The sequence below is a fragment of the Bubalus bubalis genome, chromosome 22 (genome assembly GCF_019923935.1).
Source record: "Bubalus bubalis isolate 160015118507 breed Murrah chromosome 22, NDDB_SH_1, whole genome shotgun sequence".
Lineage (NCBI taxonomy): Eukaryota > Metazoa > Chordata > Mammalia > Artiodactyla > Bovidae > Bubalus > Bubalus bubalis.
Window position 1 is genome coordinate 56022676 of NC_059178.1, and position 22454 is coordinate 56045129.

Here is a 22454-nt window from a genome sequence, read left to right on the forward strand (position 1 = left end):
CAGTATAGAAAAAAATCTATGTCAACTGAAAAATGTCAAGAGGCAAAGACATCCTTCAAGGAAAAAATTACAATTGGGTTATTTGGGTACAAAATGTGCCCTACTTATTATCTTCCTTTCTTTAAAAATCTTCATCTATTAACGTAGTCAAACTTTATACAATTTCAATTTTTACTTGGTGACATCATTAAAATAATTCTATTTAACTTTATGTCCCGGTTGTGTCAAACCAGTAATACATATACAGAAAAATATAAGCATATCTTGAGTGTATTTTTTAATTTAAATTTATTTAATTAGAGGGTAATTACTTTATAATATTGTATTGGTTTTGCCATACATCAACATGAATCCACCACAGGTGTACACGTGTTCCCAATCCTGAACCCCCCTCCCACCTCCCTCCCCATACCTTCCCTATGGGTCATCCCAGTGCACCAGCCCCAAGCATCCTGTATCCTGCATCGAACCTGGACTGGTGATTCTTTTCTTATATGATATTATACATGTTTAAATGCCATTCTCCCAAATCATCTCCTCCCTCCCTCTCCCACAGAGTCCAAAAGACTGAAGACCGTTCTATACATCTGTGTCTCTTTTCCTGTCTCACATACAGGGTTATCGTTACCATCTTTCTAAATTCCATATATATGCGTTAGTATACTGTATTGGTGTTTTTATTTCTGGCTTATTTCACTCTGTATAATAGGCTCCAGTTTCATCCACCTCATTAGAACTGATTCAAATGAATTCTTTGTAATGGCTGAGTAATACTCCATTGTGTATATGTACCACAGCTTTCCTTTTTTATTTTTTAACTTTACAATATTGTATTGGTTTTGCCATATATCAAAATGAATCCACCACAGGTATACATGTGTTCCCCATTTTGAACCCTCCTCCCTCCTCCCTCCCCATACCATCCCTCTGGGTCATCCCAGTGCACCAGCCCCAAGCATCCAGTATCGTGCATCGAACCTGGACTGGCGACTCATTTCATATTATACATGTTTCAATGCTATTCTCCCAAATCATCCCACCCTCTCCCTCTCCCACAGAGTCCAAAAGACTGTTCTATACACCAGTGTCTCTTTTGCTGTCTCGTATACAGGGTTGAAGCGACTTAGCAGCAGCAGCAGCATACGGGGTCATTGTTACCATCTTTCTACATTCCATATATATGCGTTAGTATATTGTATTGCGGAGAAGGCAATGGCACCCCACTCTAGTACTCTTGCCTGGAAAATCCCATGGACAGAGGAGCCTGGTAGGCTGCAGTCCATGGGGTCGCTAGGAGTCAGACATGACTGAGCGACTTCACTTTCACTTTCCACTTTCATGCATTGGAGAAGGAAATGGCAACCCATTCCAGTGTTCTTGCCAGGAGAATCCCAGGGATGGGGAAGCCTGGTGGGCTGCCATCTATGGGGTCGCACAGAGTCGGACACGACTGAAGCGACTTAGCAGCAGCAGCATACTGTGTTGGTGTTTTTCTTTCTGGCTTACTCCACTCTGTATAATAGGCTCCAGTGTCATCCACCTCATTAGAACTGATTCAAATGTATTCTTTTTAATGGCTGAGTAATACTCCATTGTGTATATGTAGCACAGCTTTCTTATCCATTCATCTGCTGGTGGACATCTAGGTTGCTTCCATGTCCTGGCTATTATAAACAGTGCTGTGATGAACATTGGGGTACACATGTCTCTTTCAATTCTGGTTTCCTCGGTGTGTATGCCCAGCAGTGGGATTGCTGGGTCGTAAGGCAGTTCTATTTCCAATTTTTTAAGGAATATCCACACTGTTCTCCATAGTGGCTGTACTAGTTTGCATTCCCACCAACAGTGTAAGAGGGTTCCCTTTTCTCCACACCCTCTCCAGCATTTAGTTTGTAGACTTTTGGATAGCAGCCATTCTGACTGGCGTGAAATGGTACCTCATAGTGGTTTTGATTTGCATTTCTCTGATAATAAGTGATGTTGAGCATCTTTTCATCTATTTGTTAGCCATCTGTATGTCTTCTTTGGATAAATGTCTATTTAGTTCTTTGGCCCATTTTTTGATTGGGTCGTTTATTTTTCTGGAATTGAGCTGCAGGAATTGCTTGTATATTTTTGAGATTAGTTGTTTGTCAGTTGCTTCATTTGCTATAATTTTCTCCCATTCTGAATGCTGTCTTTTCACCTTGCTTATAGTTTCTTTTGTTGTGCAGAAGCTTTTAATTTTAATTAGATCCCATTTGTTTATTTTTGCTTTTATTTCCAATATTCTGGGAGGTGAGTCATAGAGGATCCTGCTGTGATTTATGTCAGAGAGTGTTTTGCCTATGTTCTCCTCTAGGAGTTTTATAGTTTCTGGTCTTATGTTTAGATCTTTAATCCATTTTGAGTTTATTTTTGTGTATGGTGTTAGAAAGTGTTCTAGTTTCATTCTTTTACAAGTGGTTGACCAGTTTTCCCAGCAACACTTGTTAACGAGATTGTCTTTTCTCCATTGTATAGTCTTGCCTCCTTTGTTAAAGATAAGGTGTGCGTAGGTGTGTGGGTTTATCTCTGGGCTTTCTATTTTGTTCCATTGATCTATATTTCTGTCTTTGTGCCAGTACCATTCTGTCTTGATGACTGCGGCTTTGTAGTAGAACCTGAAGTCAGGCAGGTTGATTCCTCCAGGTCCATTCTTCTTTCTCAAAGTTTGCTTTGGCTATTCAAGGTTTTTTGTATTTCCATACAAATTGTGAAATTATTTGTTCTAGCTCTGTGAAAAATACCGTTGGTAGCTTGATAGGGATTGCATTGAATCTATAGATTGCTTTGGGTAGTATAGTCATTTTCACTATATTGATTCTTCTAATCCATGAACATGGTATATTTCTCCATCTATCAGTGTCCTCTTTGATTTCTTTCACCACTGTTTCATAGTTTTCTATATATAGGTCTTTAGTTTCTTTAGGTAGACATATTCCTAAGTATTTTATTCTTTTCATTGAATGGTGAATGGAATTGTTTCCCTAATTTCTATTTTCTCATTGATAGTGTATAGGAATGCAAAGGATTTCTGTGTGTTGGTTTTATATCCTGCAACTTTACTATATTCATTGATTAGCTCTAGTAATTTTCTGGTGGAGTCTTTAGGGTTTTCTATGTAAAGGATCGTGTCAGCTGCAAACAGTGAGAGTTTTACTTCTTCTCTTCAAATTGGATTCCTTTTATTTCTTTTTCTGCTCTGATTGCTGTGGCCAAAACTTCCAAAACTATGTTGAATAGTAGTGGTGAGAGTGGGCACCCTTGTCTTGTTCCTGACTTTAGGGGAAATGCTTTCAATTTTTCACCATTGAGGATAATGTTTGCTGTGGGTTTGTCATATATAGCTTTTATTATATTGAGGTATGTTCCTTCTATTCCTGCTTTCTGGAGAGTTTTTTTTTTTTTTTATCATAAATGGATGTTGAATTTTGTCAAAGGCTTTCTCTGCATCTATTGAGATAATCATATGGCTTTTATTTTTCAATTTGTTAATGTGGTACATTACATTGATTGATTTGTAGATATTGAAGAATCCTTGCATCCCTGGAATAAAGCCCACTTGGTCATGGTGTATGATCTTTTTAATGTGTTGTTGGATTCTGATTGCTAGAATTTTGTTAAGGATTTTTGCATCTATGTTCAGCAGTGATATTGGCCTGTAGTTTTCTTTTTTGTGTGTGTGGCATCTTTGTTAGGTTTTGGTATTAGGGTGATGGTGGCCTCATAGATTGAGTTTGGAAGTTTACCTTCCTCTGCAATTTTCTGGAAGAGTTTGAGTAGGATAGGTGTTTAAAATCTTCTCTAAATTTTTGGTGGAATTCAGCTGTGAAGCCATCTGGACCTGGGCTTTTGTTTGCTGGAAGATTTCTCATTACAGTTTCAATTTCTGTGCTTGTGATGGGTCTGTTAAGATTTTCTATTTCTTCCTGGTTCCGTTTTGGAAAGTTGTACTTTTCTAGGAATTTGTCCATTTCTTCCACGTTGTCCATTTTATTGGCATATATTTGCTGACAGTAGTCTCTTATGATCCTTTGTATTTCTGTGTTTTCTGTTGTGATCTCTCCATTTTCATTTCTAATTTTATTGATTTGATTTTTCTCCCTTTGTTTCTTGATGAGTCTGGCTAACTGTTTGTCAATTTTATTTATCCTTTCAAAGAAACAGCTTTTGGCTTTGTTGATTTTTGCTATGCTCTCCTTTGTTTATTTTGCATTTATTTCTGCCCTAATTTTAAAGATTTCTTTCCTTCTAGTACCCCTGGGGTTCTTCATTTCTTCCCTTTCTAGTTGCTTTAGGTGTAGAGTTAGGTTATTTATTTGACTTTTTTCTTGTTACTTGAGGTATGCCTGTATTGCTATGAACTTTGCCCTTAGGACTGCTTTTACAGTGTCCCACAGGTTTGGGGTTGTTGTGTTTTCCTTTTCATTCATTTCTATACATATTTTGATTTCTTTTTTGCTTTCTTTTGTGATTTGTTGGTTATTCAGTAATGTGTTGTTCAGCCTCCATATGTTGGAATTTTTAATAGTTTTTCTCCTGTAATTGAGATCTAATCTTACTGCATTGTGGTCAGAAAAGATGCTTGGAATGATTTCATTTTTTCTGAATTTACTAAGGCTAGATTTATGGCCTATGATGTGATCTATCCTGGAGAAGGTTCTGTGTGCGCTTGAGAAAAAGGTGAAATCCATTGTTTTGAGGTGAAATGTCCTATAGATATCAGTTAGGTCTAACTGGTCTATTGTATCATTTAAAGTTTGTGTTTCCTTGTTAATTTTCTGTTTAGTTGATCTATCCATAGCTGTGAGTGGGGTATTAAAATCTCCCACTATTATTGTGTTATTGTTAATTTCCCCTTTCATACTTGTTAGCATTTGCCTTACATATTGCAGTGCTCCTACGTTGGGTGCATATATAATTGTTATATCTTCTTCTCGGATTGATCCTTTGATCATTATGTCATGTTCTTCTTTGTCTCTTTTCACAGCCTTTGTTTTAAAATCTATTTTATCTGATATGAGTATTGCTACTCCTGCTTTCTTTTGGTCTCTATTTGCATGGAATATCTTTTTTCAGCCCTTCACTTTCAGTCTATATGTGTCCCCAGTTTTGAGGTGGGTCTCTTGTAGACAACATATATAGGGGTTTTGTTTTGAATGGTCAGCCAGTCTTTGTCTTTTGGTTGGGGCATTCAACCCATTTATGTTTAAGGTAATTATTGATACGTATGATCCCATTGCCATTTACTTCATTGTTTTGGGTTTGAGTTTATACACCATTTTTGTGTCTTCTGTCTAGAGAATATCCTTTAGCCTTTGTTGGAGAGCTGGTTTGGTGGGACTGAATTCTCTCAGCTTTTGCTTGTCTGTAAAGCTTTTGATTTCTCCTTCATATTTGAATGACATCCTTTCTGGGTACAGTAATCTGGGCTGTGGGTTATATTCTTTCATCATTTTAAGTATGTCTTGCCATTCCCTCCTGGCTTGAAGAGTTTCTATTGAAAGATCAGCTGTTATCCTTATGGGAATCCCCTTGTGTGTTATTTTTTGCTTTTCCCTTGCTGCTTCTAATATTTGTTTTTTGTGTTTGATCTTTGTTAATTTGATTAATATGTGACTTGGGGTGTTTCACCTTGGGTTTATCCTGTTTGGGACTCTCTGAGTTTCTTGGACTTGGGTGATTATTTCCTTCCCCATTTTAGGGACGTTTTCAACTATTATCTCTTCAAGTATTTTCTCATGGTCTTTCTTTTTGTCTTCTTCTTCTAAGACTCCTATGATTCAAATGTTGGAGCATTTAATACTGTCCTGGAGGTCTCTGAGATTGTCCTCATTTCTTTTAATTCATTTTTCTTTTTTCCTCTCTGATTCATTTATTTCTACCATTCTATCTTCTACTTCACTAATCCTATCTTCTGCCTCCGTTATTCTACTATTTGTTGTCTCCAGAGTGTTTTTGATCTCATTTATTGCATTATTCATTATATATTGACCCTTTTTTATTTCTTCTTGGTCATTGTTAAAACTTTCTTGCATTTTCTCAATCCCTGTCTCCAGGCTTATTATTCAGAATTCTTTATCAGGTAGATTCCCTATCTCTTCCTCTTTGGTTTGGTTTGGTGGGCATTTATCCTGTTCCTTTACCTGATGAGTATTCCTCTGTCTCTTCATCTTGTTTATATTGCTGAGTTTGGGGTGGCCTTTCTGTTTTCTGGCAGTTTGTGGAGTTCTCTTTATTATGGAGTTTCCTTGCTGTGGGTGGGGTTGTATCGGTGGCTTGTCAAGGTTTCTTGATTATGGAAGCTTGTGTCGGTGTTCTGGTGGGTGGAGCTGGATTTCTTCTCTCTGGAATGCAATTAAATGTCTAGTAATGAGTTACGAGATGTCAGTGGTTTTGGAGTAACTCTGGGCAATCTGTATATTGAAGCTCAGGGCTGTGTTCCTGTGTTGCTGGAGGATTTGTGTGGTATGTCTTGCTCTGGAACTTGTTGGCCTTTGGGTGGTGCTTGGTTTCAGTGTAGGTAAGGAGGTGTTTGATGAGCTCCTATCGATTAATGTTCCCTGGAGTCAGGAGTTCTCTGGTGTTCTCAGGATTTGGACTTAAGCCTTCTGCTTCTGGTTTTCAGTCTTATTTTAACAGTAGTCTCAAGACTTCTCCTTCTATACAGCACTGTTGATAAAACATCTAGGTTAAAGATGAAAAGTTTCTCCACAGTGAGGGACACCCAGAGAGGTTCACAGAGTTACGTGGAGAAGAGAAGAGGGAGGAGGATTTAGAGGTGACCCGAATGAAATGAGGTGGAATCAAAAGAGGAGAGAGCAATCTAGCCAGTAATCACTTCCTTATGTGCACTCCACAGTCTGGACTGCTCAGAGATGTTCATGGAGTTATACAGAAAAGAGAAGAGGGAGGAAGGTGACAGAGGTGGCCAGGAGGATAAAAGGGGGGAATGAAAAGGAGAGACACAGATCCAGCCAGTAATCAGTTCCCTAAGTGTTGTCCACTCTCTGGAACACACAGAGATTCAGAGAGTTGGGTAGAAAAGAGAAAGGGGAGCGAGGAGACAGAGGCGACCTGGTGGAGAAAAAGGAGAGTCCAAAGGGGGAGAGAGCAGTCAAGCCAGTAATCTCGCTCCCAAGTAAAAAATGGGTACCGAAGATTGGGTTCTTAAAGGTACAAAATTGATAACAAATACCAAAAAGCAAAGATTAAAATTCTAGAGTAGAGGTTGGATTTTCAAAAATAAAATATTAAAGAAAAGAAGAAGAAGAAAAAAAACAAAGTCACAAAAATTATTAAAAATATATATATGTGAAGTTTGCTTTAAAAATAGTCTTTTTTAAAAAGTAATAGTAGGTTATAAAAATGAAAATTAAAGGAGTAATAGAGGACTTAAAATTTTTTTTAAGTTAAAAAAAAAAAGAATGATTGTAAAAATAGTACAAATATATCTAGGACTTTCTCTGGTGTTGTTGTGGGCAGTGTGGGGCCAGTTCATTTTCAGATATTTCCTTGGTCCGGCTTATATTTCTCAAGATCTGTAGGCCCCTTCCTATGTAGTCGGTACTAACTACAGGGTTTTAATCTCTTGCACCTGTCACTTCCAAGGAGGTTCCCTCTGTTTTAGCTTCTTCTGTTTGCTGGTCTCTTCAGTGTCTGATTTCTGCCCTGACACAAGGGGGACGGTGGTGGACACTTTTTTTTTTTTTAGGCTCTCTTGTTCATTTGCGCTGTGGGGAGGGAGGGATGCTGCAAACAAATAACACTGGCGTGTGCTCGCAGTGTCTAAGCAGCAATGGGCCTGCCTCTGCTCACGGCGCATGCACCCTCCCTGCCCACACAGCTCAGGCTCTAGGTTGCTCTGCCAGTAACCGTCCGAGGTCAGCCCTGGGCTGCATGCAACTCCCAGGTCTAAGCCTCTCAGGTTCAGGCGCTTGGGTAGTCCTCAGAGGCGCAGACTCCGTTGGGCCTGCAGCTCGGGTGATGAGGTGTTTGGCGAGTGAGGTCTCTGCAACTTATCGCCTCTCTCGTCCCCTGCCTCTAGGTTTTCTGGGTGTACAACAGGCACACCTTCTCAGGCGGATGATGACTGTCCAGAACCCCAAGAAGTCTTAGTTAGCAAAGAAGCCTGCTTGCAGTTTGGTAGATAATGTCTCTCTGGGGCTGCGATTGCCCGCTTCCAGCTCTGGTTGCCTGTCACCGAAGGGGGATGGTCTGCAGCCGGCTAGTTCTGTTCAGCCCTTTGTTCTGTGCGTGGCCTGGCAGTGTCTTAGGGCTTTTTGCATGGTAGCTATCCCACAGTCTGGTTTGCTAGCCCAAATTAGTTTGCTCTTATTACCCTCGGGGTATTCAGGCCCGATCCTTACTCTAAGCAATGCAGCCCGCGCCTCCCTGCCCAGCCCCCACTTGCTAGTGGTGGGTGCAGGCGTCTGCGCTGCTTCTCTGATGGGGGAGTTACCATCGGACTTAATCTGTGGGTTTTAATTATTTACTTATTTTTCCTCCCTATTATGTTGCCCTCTCTGCTTCCAAGGCTTGCCACAGACTCGGCAGTGAGAGTGTTTCCTGGTGTTTGGAAACTTCTCTCTTTTTGAGACTCCCTTCCAGGGACAGAGCTCCATCCCTACCTCTTTTGTCTCTTTTTTTGTCTTTTATATTTTTCCTACCTCCTTTCGAAGACAATGGGCTGCTTTTCTGGGTGCCTGATGTCCTCTGCTGGCATTCAGAAGTTGTTTTGTGGAATTTACTCAGTGTTTAAATGTCCTTTTGATGAATTTGTGGGGGAGAAAGTTGTCTCCCCATCCTATTCTTCCGCCATCTTAGGATCGCCTCGAGTGTAATTTTTTAAAATTCAAGATTACCTACATTCAGTCTTTATGTTTATACAGAAATTAATGTTTTCAAAAGGCCTCAGAAATAAGTGTTCTATCACTGTTAAGTATAACAGATAGTTTAAGAATGTTATTACAAAATAAATCACTATTTCTTTGCTGTCTGACAGACAGCCAACCATGTGTAAATTACAATAATTCAGTCATCATAACCTTTCAAGTAACTTCTAAAAGGCATTTAATGTTAAAAAATAATATGTGTAGGAATACCTGAGAATAGAAAACCTGGAAAAGGTAAATGAGATGAACATGTGAAGTAATATTTTTAAATAATATTATTGCAAATGGGAAAGCTCACCATTAAAGGCAAACATACACTAAAGATAGGAAATCATCTGCACACAAATGTGATAACACAACCAGCAATCATGAGAAGAGGAGAGTACAAATGCCAGACAATGGAGATGCATTTGAAGTTAAGAGACCGGCAACTTAAAACAAGTGTGTGTGTACACACACACACACACACGTATAGTGTGTATATACATATATACTTTAACCTCTGAGCCCCAGGGAAGCCCATATATATATAGTATAAACTGCTATATCAAAACCTCATGGTAACCACAAATCTGCAATAGGTACACACACAAAAAGAAAAAGCAATCCAAACACAGAAAACAATAGAAAAGATCAATGGAACTAAAAGCTGGTTCTTTGATCAATTTTTAACCAGATTGATCAAGAATAAAGGGAGAGGACTCAAACTGATAAAAGTAGAAATGAAAAAGGAGAACTCACAAAGGACACTGCAGAAATACAAAAGGACCCATAAGAGATTTAGTACAAGCAACCACATGTTAATAAAACGAACAACATAGAAGATATAGACATTCTTAGAAAGGAACAATCTTGCAAGTACTGAGCCAGAAATAGAAAATATGAGCAAGCCAATCACAAGTACTGATATGGAAACTGTGATTTAAAAAACTTCCAATAAACAAATTCCAGGACCAGATGGCTTCACAGATGAATTCTATGAAACATTTATTTTTTAAGTGTAATGCAAAAGTAGTTTATTATGATATCATTTATATAAAGTTAGGTAATATTTACAGTAGAAATGATCAGCTACATCCATGGGAATCTAGCATGTCACACAAAGGAATAAATATTTTGATAAAGTAACACTTCAGTTGTAGTGAACAGTTGATTGATCAGAAATTTTGTTTTAAAAAAAGAGCTTCAAACTAAATGGTAAAATCTGACAATTTTGAATTGTCAGAGCTATCAAACATTTAGGCAAGAGTTAATATCTATCCTTTAAAAACTTCCAAAAATTGCAGAGGAAGGAACATTCCAAACTCATTATATGAGGCCACCATCACCCTGTGATACCAAAGCCAAAGATACCACAAAAAAAGAAAATTACAGACCAATATCATTAATGAACACAGGCATAAAAATCTTCAACAAAATATTGGCAAACTGAATCCAACAATACATTAAAAGGATTAAACACCATGATCAAGTGGGATTTATCCCAGGGATTTTTCATTATCCATAAATCAGTGTGTTACACCACATTTTAAAAATGAAGAATAAAAACCATAGGATCATTTCAATATATGCAGAAAAAGCTTTTGAAAAAAATTTAATATTCATTTATGATAAAAGCTCTCCAGAAAAATGTCATAAAGGAAACATACCTCAACATAATAAAGCCATAGGTGATCAACACACACCTAACATCATATTCATGTGAAAAACTGAAAGCATTTCCCTAAGATCAAAAATAAGACAAGGATGTCCACTCTCACCGCTTTTATTCAAAATAATTTTGGAAGTCCTAGCTTCCATCAGAGAAGAAATAAAAAGAATCTAAATTGGAAAAGTAAAACTGTCACTACTTGCAGATGACGTGATACCATAAATAAAAATCCTAAAGATGCTACCAGAGAAATACTAGAGTCATCAGTGAATTCGGTAATGTGGCAGGATACAAGATTAATATGAGGAAATCTCTTGCATTTCTATATTCTGACAACAAAAGAGTAGGAAGAGAAATTAACATATTATTGACCAGGGAATTTTTGCAGAAACCAGAGATGTGTTAGGTAAATGAATATTGAAATAACATTCAGGTTATTCAGGTAACAAAAGACATATTTATATGTCTCCAGTCAATAATATGTTAAGGAAACAGTCCCATTTACCATCAAAAAGAATAAAATACCTAGGAATAATTCTACCTAAGGAGGCAAAAGACTTATACTCTGAAAAGTATAAGATGCTGATGAAAGAAATTGAAGAGGACACAAACAGATGGAAAGATATACCATGTTCTTAGATTGGGAGAATCAGTATCATCAAAATGATTATGCTACCTAAGGCAATCTACAGATTTATTCCAATTCCTAATAAGTTACTGATAGCAATTTTCATAAAACCAGAAAATGGATAGGATATATAGAGAGGGGAACCCTCCTAACCTGTTGGTAGGAACATAAACTGGTACAACCATTATGGCGAGAAGTATGGATGTTATGTTTCTTAACTTATGGTTAAGAAAGGGGAAAGTAGGGGAGGGATAACTTAGCAATTCTAAGTTAGTATATGTTAACTTAGCATTAACATACACACACTACCATAAATAAAATAACCAACAAAGACCTACTGGGTAACAAAAGGAACTCTACTCAATAGTCCATTACAATCAATAGGGGAATAAAATTTGAAAAAGAATGAAAGAAAAAAAAAATATATATATATATAATGGGGGCTTCCCAGGTGACACAGTGGTAAAGAATCCACCTGCCAATGCAGGAGATGCAAGAGAGGTGGGTTCAACCCCTGGATCGGAAAGATCCCTGGAGGAGGAAATGGCAACCCACTCCAGTACTCTTGTCTGGGAAATCCCAGAGACAAAGGAGCCTGGCGGGCTACAGTCCATAGGGTCACAAAGAATGTGACACAGCTGACTGACTGAACACAGACACATACATACATATAACTGAATCGCTTTGTTGTAAACCTGAAACTAATACAACATTGTAAATCAAGTAATATAAAATAAAAATTAGATTTAAAATAAAATTTAGCAAATTAACAAAAGTATTAATAACTCATTACCCATCCAGTGTTTTTAAATCTCTCCTTCCAGAAACTTCTTTCTGACAAGGTATTTGGCTATGGACAAGCCTGGGTGAGGTGCCAAGCTGCATAGGGCATGTGTGGTGCTGGGAAGCGTGGATTTAGGGACACCCCACGAAGAGTGGACCAGCAGAGGTGACAGTGGAGACACAGATGGGCAACCCCATGACAGGGATTTGGAATCAAAACAAGTCAAAGTTAGTAATAGGAAAAAGTCAGACCTCAGAAGTGAGGGGTTTTTTTTGGGGGGGGGGGGGCGGTGTTGGTTTCTGCCTTTTAGAACTTCACATCTTTAATTTTTTTAAATATAATAATTTGATTGTAAGTTGATTATGTAGGGGAACAATATTTGCCACCGTAAAATGTCTCTTTAGGTTTATGGATTATATATTTCAAGCTGAAAACAATCAAGGTCCAAAAAAACTCAGGAAACATCTTTGATTTTTCTAAAAATTAGGTAAAGTGTAGGTTACTGGAATTGAGCCAGCATCAGAGCATCTGCCAGGGCTGTTGGGTGGGTGTGGTGGGGAAGCCCAGCAGGGCCTGTGGATCTGAGTCCACTGTGTCACATCCTCTCTGTCCAGCCTGGTAAACATGTATTTATCAGAACATTTGCTTTTCCTTCTCCATGTAAATTGCCTTCCTTCCTTCAAAGACCCTACACCACTCTCCCCAGTGCCCTCAGACCTTATCTGTCTTTACATGAAGATATTTTAGGTGAGAAGTTCAGCCATTTCAGTGAATTACTCAGTTTTTCTAGGTCTCTCCTATGTATATATCATTTTTTAAAGTTTCATTGTTTCCTGTTATTCTGATATCAATTCAGTTCTTAGATCAGCCAAAGAAACCCAGAAGAATAGGGGAAAATGTCTTTCTCCAACAATTCACACTTAATGAAGTGAATAAACTTATAAATGAATCTTCTTTCTTCTTCCCTTAAGTTTTGAGACACATACACATGCGCCTGAAATTTTACTAAGATTCCTGAAGTTTCTGTATGGAATTGAGTTTGAAGTAAAACTATCAGCATCTATAGTTATGAGCTCAGAAACACAGAGGTCCTGGAAAAAACAAGGTAAAGCTACAACTATCATTCATTAGGACTAGACAAGACTCATATTGGAAACCAAGGAAAAATAAATTCTTGGGGCCTCGATGATTGAGCAACACACAGGAAGGATCCCACAGGGATCAGCTCTGCAGACAGGAAGTGGACTCCAGGTTTCCTCCAGTGTAAGCAATTTCCTAGTTATTCCATGACTAATCTGTTCTTGTGTGTGAAATTGCTCAGTTATGTGTCCAGTCAGATAGTCGAAACCCCATGAACTGTAGCCCGCCAGGCTCCTCTGCCCATGGAATTCTCAGGGCAAGAATACAGGAGTGGGTAGCCATTTCTTCCTCCAGGAGATCTTCCCGATCCAGGGATGGAACCCAGGTTTCTTGCCTTGCAGGCAGATTCTTTACCAACTGAGTCAACAGGGAAGCCCTAATCTGTCCTTAAGGGAAGCAGAAAATTCTATGCTCAATCAGAGCAGAGAGGAGCCAGGAAGGAAGCACACTGAAAGCTTCCCCTACTTGTGCTAACATTGAATTTGTAATTCCCTTCCACCCCTCACATGGCTGATTACAGGGCAGGAGCCAGTGAGGCTCAGTCAGAGTCTTCAGATGACCCCACCCCTTCCAAAGGGAATTCAGACTCTAGTCCCTTTCTTCTCAGACAAATCAAAACCTTCCTAAAATTAAGTTCCTGGAGGAACTTAATTAGTTCATTGTGCTCTCACTATAGGATTTTTTTCTTGATCTCTCAGCAAACTAAATTGAAAAATAAGTTTGATGAGAACAGCTCACACCAGAGAACTGAAACCATCCCAACGGTCCAAAAGGGCATTGAAAAGAACAAGTCTGTGCTGGGGCAAAAGCTTTCAGCATTTTCCGGATAAGCTTTTTTCAATTTCTAATGAAATTTCAAGAGGGAAGATGAATCTCACTTGCCCTTCACAAAAATAAATTTTGTTTTTAATGTGTTCAGTGAAATAAAACTGGCCAAGGAGAGTTTACAGGGGACCATTAGTTCCCGCCGTTGGGAGGCGGGGGGAATCTTGAGCTCCACCACCCCTCCTGCCCTCTCCCCCTACTCCTGCTCCCTGCCATGGCCTCTGGTGCATCACCCATCTGCCTTCTAGTTTCCACATTTAGGAAGAAGAGCGTGAAGGCTTCCATTTTCTTTTCCAAAGATGTAAATGCCTGGTTTTCCATCTCATTGCTGACCAGTCTATAGGAGCTGAGAGCAAACACCTTCATGACTGCACCTGCCCCACCCTCCAAGGCCCATGAAGGATTCTGTGAACCTGTGGAGCTTTGGTCTACTTTCTCACACTCAGTTTTGGATCAGTTCATTCTTTCGATAAACATTTCTTGACTGTCTGCTGTGCAGAGCTCTATACCAGTAACTGTTCCCCAGAAGTGTATAGAGTTTGGGGGTGAAAATACAAGTTAAGAGACAACAGAGTACACTAGTGACCAATGTTTTTAAAAGTGTTGGAAGAGTGAGGACTCTGGGAGCTCAGACATTTTTAGGGTTTCCAGAAAGGTTTCTGAGGGAAGTGATGTCTAAGCTGAAGTTTGAAAGTAAAGAGGAATTTGCCACCCACTGGAAATTATGTGGGAGACTCTCCAGGTGAGCTGAAGCTTTCTGTGGTTGACTCTGGCTGGGACATAGAAATCAGAGCACAGAAGCTGAGATGAGAGTAAAGAAAAGGTTCCAAATGACAGAGAGCCATTTAGCCAACAGCAAAATTCAATGAACAGCAAAGAAAGAGTGTCCCCTCCCCAAATAAAAACAATAAAGGCATGAGAAGGGCACTAAATCCAGGAGGGTTGCAGTGTCATAGAACTTAGGGAAAACACATGTCAAGATTGTGAGAAAATGATGAACGACAGGTATGAGACACCAAATGCATTACAGGGCATCAGCCAGACCATAAATAAGACAGAACACTAGCTCACGAAATGCAGCGGCCAGCCCTGAAGCCAAACCCAGCTTCTGCAACAGGCTCCGTAGGGCCAGGACTCCGTCAGTCCTGGAAAGCCTGACAGCTTTCCTACATTTTATTAATTCCCTCACTTCCAATGTGAACCAACCAGAAAAATGCAAACCTGCTCCCCTTACCAATCACATAGGATACCCTGCTCCTGGTTCGCCCACGGTCAACCTCCCTGTGCCCCCAGTGTCCCACCAAGACACACCTGAAGCCTCGCCACTCACCTATTTGCCCTTGAGTCTCCATCAAACACAAGAGATGGCGGTGGGCCATTTGGCTACAGCAAGTTCTGAATAAATAGCCCCTGCTGGTTCCCATTCAGATGTTGTTTATCTCCCCAGGTATGTTTTTAAAGAAGCTTGATCAGGAGGGGGAACAGAAAGAGCACAGACTCTTGCCAAGATGGTGGCAGCCACTCAGTAATTCTTGTCCAATGGCATCTAATTTCTGACAATTGCAAGGGGATCAAAGGACCTAAGAAAATAGAGCAGTAGGTTGTCTGAAACAAGTAAGGAAGAATTAAGTTTGCTGCTGGTTTATCACAACTCCTGTGATGTAAGTGCAGGAGTGACTCAAAGCTCTAGGAGGAGGACTCCTAGATGCCTGCTTGGTTTTAATCTTGACTCTTTCCTTAGACAGAAGAATACGGTGATTAACAGCATGAAGCATATACTTAGCCTGCATTCAGAATACCAGCTCCACCACTTCCTGCCTATGTACATCTAAAAAAGTCATTTCTCTGTGCTTCAGTTACCCCACCTGTAAAATGGATATAATGTCATTGTTTAGTGGCTAAGTCATGTCCAACTCTTTTGTGACCCCATGGACTGTAGGCTCCTTTGTCCATGGTATAATAGCACTGAACTTTTGGGGATTTTTTTTGATGATTAAATTTTACTTGTAAAAACATGTACAACAGTGCCTGAGCCATATTAATTACTAATTAATTAAATTATTTTCCATGTCTTTGGAGGATTGCTAAACACCTCTCTGTAGCCCAGATAAGACATTTAAGTCTGAATCACTACATCATATTATGTGGGTGATGTCCTTCCTTGAATGTCTCATGGGCAAGCATCCCAGAACACAAGTCACAATCCCACATCTCCCTGCAGTGTGTTTGATGGAACCTGTGTAGTAACAGAATAAAATTAGAATCATGATATCTCCATGAGGGCAGCTTCTCTCCATTTCCGTGGGAGTCTGCTGTCAGTTTCTCAAATAGGGTTGGTGGATAGCAAGTTGGAGGAAACTTCTAGGGGGCATAGGAAGACAGGAATAGAGAGTCCCTGGAGATTTACCATTAGAAAGGTCACACTTGCCAGTGAGAATGTGTCCAGCTATTATGATCATTGATACAACAAAGATGCAGCTACAAGCGGCCTCCTTGAATTTTACAATCAGGAGATACAGGTTCAATCCCTGGATTGGGAAGTTCCCCTGGAGAAGGGCATGGAAACTCACTCTACTATTCTTGCTGGGAAAATCCCATGGACTGAGGCAGTTGCAAAGAGTTGGACAGGACTGAAGCGACTGAGCATACACAAAAGTCACACATCTGACCTGGGATGTCATGTCCTCAGGTGACTGAGACACCCAAACTAGGCTTTTCCACTTCAAGAAAGCCTCAGTAGTATATCCCTCCAGTCTACACCATAGAGACAGACAACACAACAGGCTGCCTTTAATCCTATGTCCCCTGCCTGGGAAATGGCACCCCTGAAGACTGGGGCTGCTCCTGCTTTGACCTGCCAGCCCCTCCTGGAACTACTTTTCACCATCACGTGCAGTTAACTTTTTCCAGGTGCTGTCAACCCAACTTTCTCAGCATTTCTCCTGTCTTCCTGCTTGTTGAATCTTCGAAGCTTTCACAGGAATCCCAGCCACCACCATCTCCCCAATATCTTACACTATCCCCCAGCCCAATATCCTGAGTCCCTACATTCACACTCCTGCAGTTTTCTCCACTACCAGTCAGAATGTTTTAACTTCCAAATATAATTCTTCCTTCTCTGCTTCAAACCTCAAAGAACCCCCTGCTTCCCAATAAAGGCTCTATTATGCCCCCAGCTTGTCCCAGTCAGCCCCTCCATGAACTGTTCTTGACCCTCACCAGTCTTAGGGACCACTGTCCTCTCTGGGGTGAGACATCTGGCTTTTGATTTTCTGCCTCAAGGGCTTCCCATCAGTGGGTCTTCACTCCTGAACTGATCCCCCCGACTTTGGGCCATTAACTCTTTCCAGCATCTCAGTCCACTGAAACACCACTGTCGCCAAGACAACTTGCCCTCATGTTTTTGCTTAACAGGGTTTATTACCAATGCAGTGAAACAATTTACTGTGCAATCTTGTTTGATGCCCGTCTCTCCCATTAGACTATCAGCCCCAAGAGATCAACATCCAGCCTGGACTGGGCATTTGTTAAAGGCTTATTGTATAAATAGGAGAAGGCTGTGAAGAAGAAAGTGGATTTGCCCAGAGGACAGTGACAGATGATGGAGCAATATTTACAACTTGCTTTAGATTTAGGGCATAATTTAGAATGACAGCTATATGGTTCAGCAGTGGAGACCAGAGATGAAGTAGGTTTTGGCTTTTGTCTTTATTTTAAAGTATATTGGAAGAATAGAACAAGGTAGTTAAAAATCTGTCAAAATTTATTTAAGTTTATAGGATTTAAGAAGGAAGACTAGACAAGAAAGAATTTGTTTCTGGTCTCATACGTATTTGACTTGGTAGTATATGCAGACTCATCAATTGAATGTAGAAATTTTGAACTTGATTTCAGAGCAAAGTGTTGAAGAAAAGGAAATAATTTCTCTGTTCAGGTACTACCTTTTAGGCTTCTATGATTCATGGCAGAGAATCGTACAGTAAAATCAATAAGAGAATAAAAACTACTAGCAAAAAGAAAGTTCATGGTTACTAGATTACCTATTTACCTACACAAAGACCAAGTTGATTAGTACCGCTCATTATTAAAGTTGAAGGCACAAATACTCTTGCTTTTTTTTTTTAAAGAAATGGGCATAGATTCACTTTCAGTTTGCATTTCCAAAAAGTCACATAGTTTACTTATCAGACCACTGTGGTTGATATGAGGTTAAAATTATGTAAATTGTCTTTACAGTGATGTAGTGTTAAAGGATTTTTTTAAGTCTTTGCTCAGAAAATGCTGAATTGGTTATCAAGCGATCCTGGGCATTGATGCTTAGGAAACTAATTTTACTAGGTATTTTGCATTCACTTAAGAAGTTGTAGGACAGATAAACAACTCTGCCAGATGTGTTGTGTCAGACTAAGTGGATTTTGTTTTAGCTGAGCCCAGCAAGTCTTCCAGCATGTCCTGGGAGACACCCCATTCAGGGCAGGACATGAAATCAGGTGTGGAGCACAGAGGCAAAACAATTTACTGTGAGTGGTTTTAACTGTCTCAGCAAAAAAAAAAAAAAAAAAAAATTCATGAAGGAAAAATGTTAACTACCCTCTCCTTACAAAAGAGGAAGCTAACAACTTTAAAGATAAATGCTTGCCTTTCTTTAGACGTTATACCATTTCTGTGAAGGCTTTGTGAGATTTATAAGTGTGATTTTAAAACAATTTTTTGTTTCTTTGTGATAACCCCTAAGCTGCTCTCAAAGAATCATGGATCTAAGGGTGCGGTGGGGGTGGTAGGAAGGACTCCTGATCATTACACCCAACTAGTTTTTAATTGTCAAGTAGTACTGTGAATAAAAAAAAAAAAAAAAGTTATAGATTTCCCTTTCCCTGCCCATTTCATTGTTACAGCACTGCTTCTCTACTGTTCTACTTCATCTTAGGAAAAGCTCAGAAAACTGACATCTATCCAGCTCTGTGAGCACCGCAGGCAGTCAAGTTATCAGGCTGTTTACATGGTGATAGTAACTGTCCAGATACCTCGGAAAAGCTATCATAAGTTATCATGTCACGCTTCGAGTCTATTTTTTGTGAGGGCATATATGCAGGCATTAAGCAATCTGGCAAGAAAATCACACAAAAAAGATAATAATGCATTTATGTTACTCAGTCTGGCTCAAAATTAACAGCTGCCAGTCAGTAATATCGTGGCTCATTTGTGCAACTCTTTCTGGAACTCTCCAAATGTAGGACTGTGCCAGAAATGGAGTCAACATTCCCCCAAATTAATTGCATAAATATTTTGGAAGATTGAAAAAGTGAAAGTCACTCAGTCATGTCCAACTCTTTGCGATCCCATGGCCTATAGAGTCCATGGGATTCTCCAGGCCAAAATACTGGAGTGGGTAGCCTTTTCCTTCTCCAGAGGATCTTCCCAACCCAGATATCAAACCCAGGTCTCAGGCACTGCAGGCAGATTCTTTACTGACTGAGCCACATGGGAAGACTGAAAACTCATAGATAAATGAGCTAGTTTTTCAAGTTGAGTTTACCGTTCACCAATGCAATGTTTCCAAATAACCACTCTACAGTCTCCATAGTGATGAGGTTTAATTAAAAAAAATAAATAAAACAATAAGGACATTCTTACATATTTAAACTTACACTTTATCCTAGCATCCTTTCTTCCCTTGAGGAATTTATAGAAGTTTATCAGGAAAGAAGGAACTGTCTAATCCTTGGTCCATGTAGCACAGAGGAAAGGTAACAATTCAACTGCTAACTATGACAGTATACTATCATATTGACAATAATTATCATCCTCTTCCTATTTCTGACACTGGAATTATTCTAAAATTTGAAAATAAAATTTAATGTTCATTGTGATAGTTTGACAGTGAAATCTTTTTAAGGTATGACAGTTTCTTCCCAGCTGACAAAATAATTGTTACTTTTCAGCTTTTAGATCAAAAAACAAACAGTAGTTTCATTGAGGAGTCTGGCTTCACACCTAAACCCTGGGAGTGATCAATCCGTTAGGCCCAGCCCTTGGCAATGACGAAGGCTTCACCTGCTCCCCCGACACCTCCCTACACCAGGCTTGGCGCAGAAACAGCACACAACCGACCCTGGAGGAAGCTACAGGTAAGGGCATCGCTCTCCACCCTCCAGGCAGCCCTGTTCTTAAGAAGACCCGTGCTCTGTGCTTGGGGACCTCCATGCAGGGGCTGCCCTGGGCCAATACCTCTCAGGTGTCTCTGCGAGAGCCCCTTGTGAGAGGTGGACATGGGTGAGGGTTGCGGGGGAGGGCAGAGGGGGAGGGCTTGGGGGAGGAGACTTGAATATCCCTTTCTCCGCCAGGATGTAGGGACTCAGCGGTCCTCCATCCTGGTCCTTCTCTTCCCCCTTCTTCCATCCTTTGATGAGGGCTCTCTGGGCTTGATGTTGAGGTGCTTTAGTAGCATATTTGGAATATTTGCTCTTGTTTACATTTTAAACATCTGAGTATCTTTGGGTTTGAATAAGACAGTTAAAAAACCATTATTATTTTGAAAGCTGAAACACTGGATTTACCACTTTTTTTCATTTACTGGATGTTACATGGATCTTGTTTCCTGTCTTCCATTTTTTCTCAACATACCATATCTTTTGTTGAAATACTGAGATCAATCATATTTCTATTTTTCCAATGTTGTTTCTTATATTTCAACTCATATTTTTCTATTAATGTTGAGCATTCCAGGATCCATAATGTTCAACTAATCCAAAAAGAACATGCTTTCACTCAATACCACAGAAGTATACCAAAATCTGGAATTCTAATGAATTTTATGAATTCTTAAGGTAAATACAAAGTGTCTTAATTTTGTGTTTTATAAATCTTCTGTTTCTAAAGGTTTACATAAGTGCAAGTAAAGGACAGGATGGAGAAATGTAGAACAGAGGAGATATTAGGACAAATAGTTACTGAACTATAATATGTAAACAATGACAACATTCATAGATATAGCTATTTCCCCTAGAAGACATCATTATGAATAGGCCTACAAAGAGAGGAAAGATAAGTGTCACCAATTATTTTGGAATTAGAATGGATGTTTCAAGAAAAATCAGTATGAATAATCATACAATGAGCAATTAGGGGAACTGTGACTACAGTTTATCCTTTGCCTTTTAAAGCTGTATTTATTCCTAATCATTTTCAAATGAATGTGACGGGGATCCTCCTATCTGCCAAGCATGGGTAGATACCAGCCACATGAATTATTTTCAAATAGAATTTGCCAGCTACACAAATAATTTTAAATCCTTCGGAAAACATACATGCAAATATTATGCTCCATAAAAATTCACCACTTTATCCAGGAATACATAATTAAACAGTAAGGTCTGTGTGGAGGACATGCCCACAACAAGGGTAAGTGAGGAGACATGTTCCCTCCATCCCTCCTCCCCAGTCTCCCTGATAGGACAGGAAGGAGGGTCAGAATCTCACCGAGAAATGCAGCATTGCCTGTTAGAAACCAGGAGAGGGGAGACCAGAGCAGGCCTCCCTGCATTTTCTATATTAACCACGGAAAGGCTGGGTCACCCCATCCCCTGACCCCAGTGAGGACACTGCCTCCCTGTCTTCCCCAGGTCCACGTGGTCCTCTGTCCAGAACAAAGCTCCCTGGGACGCCCCATCCCAAGCACAGTGGCAGCCATCATCACCTCGGTTCAGACACTCTCATGGTCAGTGTCCTTCCTGCCAACGTGTCTACTCTGCCCTTCCCAGAGGAGTGCATGGGGCAGCAGAAACCAGACTCTGTCACCAGGAAGGACAGTGAGGCTGGGTTCCTGGGAGTGACCAGAAGTGACTGGAGCCACTTCTTGGTCTCCCCACCACCCCCCGCCCCCCAGCCTTGCTCTGTGCTTTGCTTTGGCTGCGACAGCTGCACCCCCACTAGAGGAGCTGCAGAGGTCACCTGCTGTCGCTGCTCAAGCCCCCGCTCAGCACCGGGCGCTTGTGTGAGCACTCCCGGCCTGGGCAGCCACCCCAGGACCTTCCCGTCTGTCATGTCCGAGCCTTTCGTCCCTTGGGGCAGGGGTCTCTGGGCTCTGGTCCCACGTCCCTCGGGGCTGAGGTCTCGGGGATCCAGTCCCCCCCCCCTTGGAGAAGCATCTGGAGCAGTATCATGAGGTCCCTGCTCTGAGAGGCCAGTGCATCGCAGCTCCGTCTCCTGTGAAGAGACCTCAGCTGGGTGGTCTCAGCACAGGTGGGGTGATGATGATGCCCTGAGAGACTCAGAGATGCTCAGGGGGCCGCTTCAGAAGGATGAGGACACCCCGATGGATGAGCGGGATCTGCTCCTCTGAGGCCACAAAGGCTAGTTATTAAAACCAGCTGCTCAATTTCAGAAAAATAAATGACCCAATCAAAAAATGGGCCAAAGAACTAAACAGACAGTTCTCCAAAGAAGACATACAGATGGCTAACAAACACATGAAAAGATGCTCAACATCACTCATTATCAGAGAAATGCAAA